The 11,957-nt window shown below is 44.1% G+C and overlaps 1 long non-coding RNA gene across 2 annotated transcripts; it reads left to right on the forward strand.

The window, feature by feature from the left end:
- Positions 3,035-5,061, forward strand: LOC109707816. Of its 2 annotated transcripts, none has more exons than XR_002215577.1 (3): positions 3,035-3,180; positions 4,133-4,284; positions 5,023-5,061. It is a non-coding gene; the product is annotated as an uncharacterized LOC109707816 (long non-coding RNA). The 2 variants fall into 2 exon arrangements; XR_002215576.1 differs by lacking the exon at positions 4,133-4,284 and adding an exon at positions 3,496-3,497 and having other exon boundaries at positions 5,041-5,051.

Consider the following 11,957-nt stretch of genomic DNA (forward strand, 5'->3'; position numbering starts at 1 on the left):
GATGATGGACTTAATGTGAAGCAAGTTAATGTGGCGAAACCCCCGGGTTAGCCGTGAGATTAAAGAACAAAGAACAAAAAGGAATCATGAATTGGAAAGTGGATCTTGTATTCATTATAAATTGACTCAAGACCGAGTCGAGTGGCATAGTTGGCTAGGGTAAAGGTAACCCTGCGAAAGAATGACAATTGAGAAACGTTTGTTAATGTTATAAAGAATGGCAAATGTGTATGATGAGCCTAAGGCGCGAGTGCCCTTAGTAAAGGATAAAGAACAAAGAACAAAGCATAAAGAATAAAGCATAAAGAATAAAGAATAAAGAATAAAGAATAAAGAATAAAGATTAAAGAATAAAGAATGGCTAATGATAAAGAATTGCATATTCTAAAGAAAGGGTAATGGTAAAGAATGACTAAGAGTTGCATAATTTGCATTTTGTGAGGCATGAACATGTATTGCATGATGTTATATGTATATATATCTGTTGGACTAACATGTTGCAGTGCCTCCTTTGGACCTGGTGGGTCGAGCTCTTCCCTTGGGTGGCTGTACCCACTGAGGACTATGGACAATAGTCTCACCCCCGTGTTGTTGTTTTTGGAGGTACAGGTTCACACGCGAGCGGCGCGGCGGCGCGAGGAAAGGGCGTAGCTCCGTAGTTAGCGCCCTACCACAGAGACCAGATAGCAGCACCCTGAGTCAGCTTCTTAGGGGTATAAGAAAAGAAAAGAAAAGAATCGATGTTGTAAAATAATGTTAGGAATCGATGTATATTTGGAAGTTGAGGATCAATATAATGAAAAATGCGATGTAAAATGATGAGATGAATGATTGTAATAAATAGGATGTGTTATGTTGTTTGATACCTTCCTTAACAATCGTTTTGAAAATTGTTCCTGTTTGAACCTCTTGTAATTGTATTGATTGGCGACGCGCTTAAACGTACAGGGAGACTCTGTCCGTGCAGGGAAATCCTGTTTCGCGGTCTGTTGGCGTGCCCGAATCCGACCAAAGAGCGGGCTCGGGGCGTGACATATATAGAGTACAAATTTTAGACGATATAATGAGCGCATGCATGTTAAGTGTTCTCAAATTCAATGAGTCATATTTAGCATGAATTTACATTCAAAAATACTTACAAAAGTTAGAAGGCATAGGGCCATTTTGCCCAATTTTCATGAAGTCAAATCACAAAATCGACTTCTTCCGTTTCGCCGAACGAAGGTACCACAAGCTCCCCTAGTACCCACTAGAACACCAAAAATAGGGTCACCCAAACGAAACGAAGAGCAAATAGCTCAATCATTAAGCTCCTCAAGCTAGGTTGGAGAAAACTTACGATTCGAAGAAGCTCTCACGATCTCCAAATGGAGTCAGAGTCCTTCCAATCTAACCTAAGCAAAGTTCTAAACACCATCAATTTGGTTCAAAGCCCTCAAATCCAAAAACCCCCAAAATAAACCTAAATCCAAAATCTAGGATTTCATCTAAGTAAAAACCCTAGGAAAACATGTATCAAATGGGGATTAACAAGCTACCAACCTCAAGAGAAGCTCCAATCCAAGCCCAACAACAGTAGAGTTGAAGTTTGGATCCTCCACAAGCTCCAACCGCAAGCTCGAAGCCACCAAGGTGAGGAAATGGGAAGAAGACGATGCTCCAAAGCCTCCAAGCAAGCTCCCTCTCCTCTTCTTCTTTCTTCTTCTTCTCCCTCTTCTCTTCACTCTCTAAAATGCAAAGGGTTGAGAGAAATGAGGGAAGGGAGAGAAGAAAGCTCTCTATAGGCTCTAAAGTAACAAAATCCTGATAAGCCCTCAAAAATCCAAAATCACATCAGCCCGGTCTGGGCAGTTTTTTCGCCCAGTAGGGACCGGTCTCCCCGACCTGGGACGTCTCCTCAAGCCTGCCCCCGAAAATCCAACGTTCGGGAACCGGTCTCTCCCTGCGCGGGACCGGTCTCTCCCCTCGCAGACGCGCTCGGGGACCGGTCTCAACTGCCAGGGACCGGTTGCCTCGCCGGCTACGCAGCACTGTTCATTGGGGGACTGGTCTCTCCTATCAGGGACCGGTCTCCGAGAGTAAAACTCTCAGGACTCTGCCAAAACTCTCGAGATCGAACTTTTAGGCCGGTATACCATCGACGGCCCTCCACCAAGTGTGGAAAAGTTCGGAATACAAATCGAACACTCGAACCTCGCAATTCGCAAAGGTCCAGTGTGCTACAGCTAACTTTGATCTAAAGGATCAAAGAGAAGTTTGGATTAAATGTATATCATTCCCGAGTGATTTTGTTGGTGTGGGAATGAATTCCGGAGCTAAATGAGTGTTTCGGCGCAAATTGGGCGCGAAACGAAATGTAAAAAGGAAATTTTCAGATTATGATGCTAGCTTTGATCTATGCGATCAAAGTGAGATATGAATGTTAATTGTAGTATCTCCGAATTATTTTGGAAGTGCGAGGATAGTTAATGGAAAAATTCGGAGATGCTTGGATGTAAAAAAATGTCGAACTTTAACTACGTGGCTAATTGTGATCAAATTGATCACAATAATGCTAAAATGAAAATTAATTGCTATTGAATTAAATTGGTAGCTTGTGGAGGTTCATGGGCGTCCAATGGAAGTGTTTGAATGGAATTGGGATGAAGTGGCCGCGCAAAATGAGCTTCGAGAGAAGCTGCTGCCATATAAGGAATTGGTGTTGATTGTGTGCTAATTTGATCCAATTGATCAAAGAGAATGCAAAGAATGTAAATTGGGATGCTCCCAAATTAATTTGGAAGCTTAGGGCTGTTATTAGGCATGTATTGGAAGAATTTAAGAGGTTTCGGAACGAGTTGAATGCGCAAAAAGGCTTCAAATTGCTGCTGCCAGCCTGTTGTTAGTGCAGGGACTGAACTGCGAACCTGCAGGGACTGTTTTGTAAACTGTAGGATTGCAATGCACTTTTGCCTTTGTGAAGGGTTAAATTGCATTTTTCTGATCTTATTACTTAACCCCAGCACCCCTCCATCTGTTAGAGACGTATCCAACACTCTCTTTCTTCTCCTTCTTGTTTCTTTTCATTTCCTTTCTTTCTCTCTCTCTAAACCGATTGGTGGAGTTGGGTTTTTCTTGATGGTTTGAGCTAAGAGGAAGGTCCAGGAGCTGAGAGCAGCTTGTGGGAGCTTCCAAGTTAAGGTAGGTTTGATCTAATTTCAGATTAGAGCTAGGTTATTGCTCTAAAAGAGATTAAGCTGCAGATTTTGGGGTATTAGAACTTCTATTACCATGAAAAATCCTAGAGAATTATGTGTGGGCAGCATATATGCATATACATATATATGTGAATAGTTTGTTAGGGATGAAATCTGAGGTAGATTAATCCTAAATCTTGATTAGGAGTGATGTTATTTGCTTGTAAAAGAGTGGAACAATAGATTTATTGATTACTAGAACGTCTAGTTACCAGGAAACCTAAAGAAATAGGCCATATGGTGTGATATGATGTCCTAGAAGTATACTATGGACAGCATACATGTAATTGCTGGTTAGAGATGGAACTTGAAGAGGTAAGAAGATGTAATTCCTGGTTTGAGTAGATTAGTTGATCTAGAAATGATTTAAACTACAGGTTTTGGATGTTAGAGCTTCTAATTGCCATGAGAAGTAAACTTAGAACAAGTTAGATGTTGTGTGATGGTGTGTGGAGCAATAAACCTGAAGCAGGTTCCATTTCTTGATTAGAATTATGATACTTACTCTATAGAGGGTTGAGCTGTGAAATTCTAATTGCTAGAACTCTTATTGCCATGAAAACTTAGTGGAAATAGTGGAAAAGTTGTATGTTAACATCATATATGTGAGTTGGGCTGAATATAGAAGTTGTAAATGTATGAGTATAGCATGTTGGTTAACTTGGCAGCTGGGAATAGAGTGAGTATCTTGTAATTCCTGATTAGGGAATTGATGTAAATTACCTGTATTAATGAGTTTTGAGATTCTTGAGCTAGTAAAGAGTTGAACTACTCTATGTATTTTTGTGAAATTGTATAGAAACAGTGTATGTAGAGCCTAAGCTCGATAATGCACTTTTGCATGATTGAGACCCTAACATGGAATTGATCACGTACAAACCTAATTGAGGATAAAGCGAACACGTTGCGAAGTCGGTTCGGCAATCCGTCGAGCCTACGCGAAGATATCGCCAAAAGGGACGTTTCGGCTTCAATTGTTGCGAACGCAGATCGCGGTTCTTGGGAGAGTGCGGGAAGTGGATTTCTCGCTTTCCGGTATCAAGTAAAGGTGGGTTGTTCTTCATCAAAGCGATTAGGTCGCTTCCATGCCAAAGTAATGTATGGTTTCATTGACGCATATATGTTTAGCAGCAGGTTTTGATCGATAATATGAAAGCATGAATCGTGTAAGTTACCTACCATTGGAATATGCATATGAATGCATTAATAATCATATTGGATGACGTATGAATATTAACATGTGATAAACATGCTAGATGCACATGAATGCTCGATACATATGTAGCACACTGGACCTTTGCAAAGTGCGAGGTTCGAGTGTTCGATTTGTACTCCGAACTTTTCCACATTTGGTGGAGGGCCGTCGATGATATACCGGCCTAAAAGTTCGATCTTGAGAGTTTGGGCAGAGTCCTGAGAGTTTTTACTCTCGGGGACCGGTCCCTGATAGGAGAGACCGGTCCCCCAGTGAACAGTGCTGCGCAGCCGGCGAGGCAACCGGTCCCTGGCAGTTGAGACCGGTCCCCGAGCGCATCTGCGCGGGAAGAGACCGGTCCCGCGCAGGGAGAGACCGGTTCCCGAACGTTGGATTTTCGGGGGCAGGCTGAGAGACCGGTCCCAGGTCGGGGAGACCGGTCCCTCTGGGCGAAAACTGCCCAGACCGGGCTGATGTAAATTTGAGTTTTTGAGGGGCCTATGTGGATTTTGTTACTTTAGAGGCTATAAGTAGCCTCTCCTCCCCTCTCACTCTCATTTTCTCTCCCTCACACTCTTCCTACACTTCTAGAGAGAGAAAGGGAAGGAGAAGAAGGAGAAGGAGAGGAGAAGAGGTTGCTTGGAGGCCTTGGAGCACCATCTTCTTCCTCATTTCCCACCTTTGGAGGCTTGGAGCTTGCGGTTGGAGCTTTGTGGAGGATCAAACTTCAACCCTACTTGGTTTTGAGCTTGGATTGGGGCTTCTCTTGAGGTTGGTAGCTTGTAATCCCCATTTGTTACATGCTTTCCTAGGTTTTACTAGATGAAACCCTAGATTTTGGGATTTAGGGTTTATTTTGGGGGTTTTTGAATTTGGGGGCTTTGGAACCAAATTGATGGGTTTAGAACCTTTGTTTAGGTTAGATTGGAAGGACTCTAACTCCCATTTGGAGATCGTGAGAGCCTTCTTCGCAATCGGTAAGTTTTCTCCAACCCTAGCTTGAGGAGCTTAATGATTGAACTATTTGCTCTTCGTTTCGTTTGGGTGACCCTATTTTTGATGTTTCTAGGGTACTAGGGAGCTTGTGGATACCTTCGTTCGGCGAAACGAAGAAGTTGATTTTGGTGGGTTTGACTTCATGGAAATAGGGCAAAATGGCCCCTATGCCTTCTAAACTTTTGTAAAATATTTTTGAATGCAAATTCATGCTAAATATGACTCATGTGAATGTTAGAACAATTAATATGCATGCCTCATATATCGTAAAATTTGTACTCCATATAGTAGAGCTATATGTGTAGATTGCATGCATTGTGAATAGTGCTTGGTTTTACAAGTTGAGAACATGTCTCCATGCTAGAATTGAGTGACCTATGCATCATGAACATATTAATACCATGCTTGGGACTCGTTGAACAAAAGTGTCATAAAGAGGCACTTGGAATTAGTAAACTATGCAAATGCAACTTAGGGACATGATGATAGGCCATTGTACATCTGCTATATATTCCATGTTAGAGACATGATGACATAGAGATAGGCCTTTGGGACATTCGATACATTCCATGTTATTAGACATGAGGACTTGGTACTTGCGACAGATCGTTTGACTACTTGCCATTGTGCTCATTCGCACATGCTTGTGAGGGTCGCTCCCTACAAGCCGGCACTCCGGAGATAGCCATCGCGATTCATACTCGCCGTGCGGGATTGGGCGCCGAAGTGGATTGCCGTGGGACAGGCTCATTCCTAGGGTGGGGGTGTTGACTACCACGGGGCTATTAGGCTCGGCACCGGCCAGACAGCCTACGGGTTGGTCTCAGGGCCATAGACAGCCTTCGGGTGGGTCTCTTCAGATTTGACTTGAGTATTCATCATGACATGTGGACAGACGATGACTTAGAGTACTACTTGGACATTGACTAGAATAGCAAACAACGGAACTTTACTATTTCGCATTGTGAACATTATGATAGTTGGAGACTTTTACTTCATGCATAATTGCTTCATACTTATGCTAATTATGCTAAGTAGAGATATCATGTTGTAGTAAGTTACATTTTTACTTACCTTTCGCTTTTCTACATTTATAGCCATTGACATCTTTTGTAGCTTTGGGCCTTGTGGTGCATTCACTGAAGTCAGTAATTGCCCACTGGGAACTATTTTTAATAGTTCTCACGCCCCTGTTTTATGGTTTCCTTTTCAGAGCCTTCGGCACCGGCGGAGGCACGGGATCGCGGCAAGGGGATCGCTTAGCTAGCTAGCGAGGAGCGGTACTTGCCTAGGTGGTTTACTCTTTCTTTTGTAGTTGAGAGAGTGAGAGGTTTTGTATCCATGTATAGAGACCACCTATGTATCTACCTATAGCACTTGTATCTGGGATTTTCTTGTATCACTTTATGTTTTATTTAGTGAATTTACAGTTTTACCCTTATCCCCTGTTGTAGCATTTAGACATTTATTATGCTCTGATACTCCTAGATGTCTTTCATTATTGCTTTCATTATTGTTGTTTTAGACGCCTTATACATTTTAGACGTATGGCGGGTTTGGGCACGTACCGGGCAGGCTTCCGCTGGGTCCCGGGGCGTGACAGCATATGACTAAACATATATGAACATGAATGCTAGATGCATATAAATGTATTATAGTTCAAGCTATATGAATGTCGATAATTCTAATTGTGTCACGCCCCGGGACCGGTGAAGGCCCTCACGGTAGCGTGCCCAGACCCGCCATATGTCTACACATATAAGACGTCTACAACAAAAGCGGAAGTAAAGCACGAGACAGAACAAATAAAAGAAGTTAAATAACTAGCAACTAATGATATCAGAGCGAGTAAAGCTCTATCATCTACACCAAAGTATAGAAATAAAGCTAGACAATAAAAGAAACCATAAGTAGTACAATATCTGTCTCTAGTACAAAAATGGTGGTCTCTATACACTGGCAAAACCCTCAATCTCTCGCCAAAAAGTAAATATCGAGGGGTAGACCACCTAGCAACTCGTCCTCGAAGGAAGCTAGCTCGAAGCAACTCCCTTCCCGCGATCCCTGGCCTCACCCTGCGCGGAAGGCTCTGAAAAACATCGAGAAAAAGAGGGCGTGAGAACTATAATTTATAGTTCCCAGTGGGCAATTACTGACCTCAGCTCTATGCACCACTAGGCCCCAAAAGAAAAGGGTAAGTACAATAATAATAGCAATAATGACTGCGATATGAAAGCATAATTAAAATGCTAAATTACTAAACCCAAGTATACACGATGTCATGGTGATGTACATCTACGATATCATAATAGTATGTCCAATGGCAATAGTTAAATGTCATTAACCTTTATCAATACATGATGCATAAGTCTTGTCATGGCAACAAAGTATGCTTTAATGCAATAAAAGACTATCAAGTATACTACATGTCTCAACACTATGCTAAAAGCATATAAATGTAATTCAACTACTAAACCTATCTAGTAGTGATTATCCATTCCCGGTTCAATGTCATTAATCAAACATGTTTTAGGATCTACATATTGTAATCCAGCTTGTGCCGCCTAAGTGTCGGTGGTAGCCCCAACATTCCCACTCTAGGAATGAGTCTATCCCTCCCGACCCGGTAGGCTTCTTGATACCGCACGGCGAACATAGGTCGCGTAGGCTAACTCCGGAGTGCCGGCTTGTAGGGAGCGATCCTCACAAGCATGTGTGAATAAGCACAAATGGCAAGCAAGCATAGTCCAAGTCTCAAGTATCCAATCCTCATGTCTCTAACATGGTATAGTCACTAGCATCCCGCAGATCTAGTTTAAGTCACAATGTGAAGTTTCAACGTTTGCTACGCCTAGTGCCCCTTGATGACACTTAGGCAATTTGGTGCTCAACATGTATTCCAAATCCCTCAATGGCCCTATCCACTAGGTTCACACATGTCCTGAGCTCAATGCCGCTTGATGACATTAGCTCTCTAATTCACATGATATTCCAATTCGGTGCCACTATATGGCAATCTTGTCATCTTTCATGTCCCAAGTAAACTCAAGTTTAAATGCATGAATCCGAACTCATTTACACTATAGAAGCATGAAACCAAGTCTCATAAAGAATGCTAAATGCAATCATAGTCTCCCAAGCAACTCTCTACTACATAGAGGCCCAAAATTTCATCATACATAACATATGCATTTTAAGCATTCTAAAAATCATAATAAATACATTTAGTATGAACATGCATGCTTTTTCAATTTACGGAGCATATATAACCATATATGAGAATTTCTCATATGTAGACTAGGTCAAACCCACCGAACCGTCGCGTAGTGCCTCGTTTCGCCGAACAAAGTTGTCCCCGAGTCTCAAAATACCCTAAAAGTATTGAGCGACAAGATACACGGGCATTACGATCAACAATAAGATCAAACTTTAACAAACTTAGCAAAAGGGCTAAAACTCACCTAATGTGTAGGAAATCTCTCTCAAGCTCCAAAAGAGAGCTAAATCCTTTCCAATCCAAGCCCAAGGAAGGTTCTAATCCAAACAATCTAGCCTCAAAAGCCCTAGATCAAAAAGCCCCAAAAATCAACCCTAATATCCAATCTAGGGTTCCATATGGTAAAACCTACCAAATCAAGGATCAAAGGGTAGAATCCAAGTACTAACCTCCCAAGATGCCTCCAAACAAGCTCCAAATCTTCTAGGGTTGAAGATTGGTCCACCACCAAGCTCTACAAGCAAGCTCCAAGCTAAGCAATGGTGGAAAGGAGAGAAACGGGTTGAGCTCCAAGCTCCCTCAAGCAAACTCCTCTTCTTCTTCTCCTCCTTCTCCTCCTTCTTCTTCTTCTCTCTCTAGAAGGTGTAGGGTGAGGGTGAGAAATGAGGAGGGAAGAGAGGGAAATGGCTAATAAACCCATCTAGTGTAACAAAATCCAGTGAGGCCCCTCAAAAATCCAATATTGCAACAGCCCGGTCTGGGCAGTTTTCGCCCAGAGGGACCGGTCTCTCCCCAGTAGGGACCGGTCTCTCGCTGCGAACCCGAAAAACCAGCGTTCGGGAACCGGTCTCTCCCTGCCCGGGACCGGTCTCTCACTGCGAAGGCGCGCTCGGGGACCGGTCTCGCCCGCCAGGGACCGGTTGCCTCAGGGCTGCCGCAACACTGCTCACTGGGGGACCGGTCTCTCCTTCCAGGGACTGGTCCCCGAGAGTAAAAACTCTCAGGACTTGCCCAGAATTTCAGTTTTCGAACTTTTTAGGTCGGAAAACATTCAACAACCCTCCACCAAGTGTGGAAAAGCTCGAAATACATCCAAACACTCGAACCTCGCAATTTGCAAAGGTCCAGTGTGCTACATTCACCCCTCCTAAAAGGGAGTTTCGTCCGCGAAACTCGAGATGACAAGTACCTCAAGCTTCTATCTGAAAAAGATGGGGGTAGCGCTCCCGCAGCGCGCTTTCCAGTTCCCAAGTGGCCTTGCGCTCGTCGTGGTTGCTCCAAAGCACCTTCACGTAGGGAATCTCACGGTTCCGCAATCTCTTTCCCTCGCGAGCCAAAATCCGCAAAGGTTGCTCCTCAAAGCTCAAGTCCTCCCTCAGCTCCAAAGACGTTGGGTCCAAAACATGAGCCGGGTCGTGGATGTACTTCCGAAGGACCGATACATGAAACACATTGTGCACACCCGATAGGTTTGGCAGTAGAGCGAGTCAATACGCTACCGGGCCTACACGCTCCAAAACCTCGTACGGTCCAATGTATCGGGGGCTCAACTTGCCCCGGATTCCAAATCGTCTAATTCCTCGAGTCGGCGAGACTTTCAAGAAGACGTGATCTCCAATCTGAAACTCCAAGTCTCGTCGCCGCCTGTCAGCATAACTCCTCTGCCTACTCTGGGCCGTCAACAATCGCTCCCGAGCAATGCGAACATTGTCCTCTGCTTCCTGGAGCACATCTGGGCTTAAGCCAATCTCTCGCCAACTTCACTCCAATGAAGCGGCGACCTACACTTCCGTCCATAGAGTGCCTCGAACGGTGCCATCTTGATGCTTGCTTGATAACTGTTGTTATAAACAAACTCTGCCATCGGTAGATGCTGCGACCATCTTCCCTGGTAGTCGATCACGCAGGCTCGAAGCATGTCCTCGAGAGTCTGTATAGTACGCTCCGACTGCCCGTAACGCTGAGGGTGGAAAGTTGTACTGAAGTCCAAACGCGTACCCAGAGCGTCCTGTAAGCTCCTCCAAAAGTGGGATACAAAACGGGGGTCTCGATCTGATACTATGGAAGTAGGTACCCCGTGTAATCGCACAATCTCATCCAAATAAACCTAGGCGAGTCTCTCACCAGTCCAAGTAGTGTGGATAGATATGAAATGTGCCGATTTTGTCAACCTATCCACAATCACCCAAATAGCGTCATGCCCGGCCTGTGAGCGAGGCAATCCCATCACGAAATCCATGGTAATCTTTTCCCATTTCCACACTGGAATTAGTAGGCTCTGTAACTTCCCCGCAGGAACTCGGTGCTCAGCCTTCACCTGTTGGCAAGTCAAACATTTAGCAACAAACTCACCAACATCCTCTTTCATCCCGGGCCACCAGTAAAGCAACTTCAAGTCCTTATACATCTTGGTGCCTCCCGGATGTATAGCATACGGTGCTCGGTGTGCTTCTTGAAGAATATCTTCTTTAATGCCCAAGTCCGCCGGTACACAAAGTCGTCCGCGGAAACGCATCAATCCATCACCGTCTAAAGTGAAGTTACCGGTGCAACCATCAACCATCTTAGCTCGAATCTTTTGCAACTCCGAGTCGGAAGCTTGCTTTTCTTTAATCCTTTCCAAAAGTGTAGGTTGCACCACCAACGTCATCAACCTTAAAGGCGTATCAGGAGTCACCACCTCCAACTCCAACCGCTTCATCTGCTCGATCAACGGCGGTTGAGTAACCACAAGCATCGCTAAGTTCTCAGTCGATTTCCTACTTAGCGCATCCGCCACCACGTTAGCCTTGCCCGGGTGGTAAAGTATCGTCAAATCATAATCCTTGAGTAGCTCCAACCATCTGCGCTGCCTCAAGTTCAACTCCTTCTGAGTGAAAAGATACTTTAAACTTTTGTCATCCGTATATACTTCGCACTGCTCGCCATATAAGTAGTGGCGCCAAAGCTTCAATGCAAAGATTACGGCCGCCAACTCCAAGTCATGGGTAGGATAGTTTCTTTCATAATCCTTCAATTGGCGAGATGCATACGTGATCACTTTCTCGTCCTGCATCAAAACACAGCCCAATCCATTAAATGAAGCATCACTATAAATCACATACCCTGCTCCAGCCGTCGGCAAGGTAAGGATCGAGGCAGTCGTCAATCGCTGCTTCAACTCTTGGAAGCTCATTTCACACGTATCATTCCAAATAAACTTGGTGCCCTTATGCGTGAGTCTCGTGAGGGGAGTAGATAATTTCGCAAATCCTTCGACGAACCGTCGGTAATAGCCGGCCAAACCAAGAAAGCTCCGAATCTCCGTGACACT

The sequence above is a fragment of the Ananas comosus genome, linkage group 1 (assembly GCF_001540865.1).
Source record: "Ananas comosus cultivar F153 linkage group 1, ASM154086v1, whole genome shotgun sequence".
Classification (NCBI taxonomy): Eukaryota; Viridiplantae; Streptophyta; class Magnoliopsida; order Poales; family Bromeliaceae; genus Ananas; species Ananas comosus.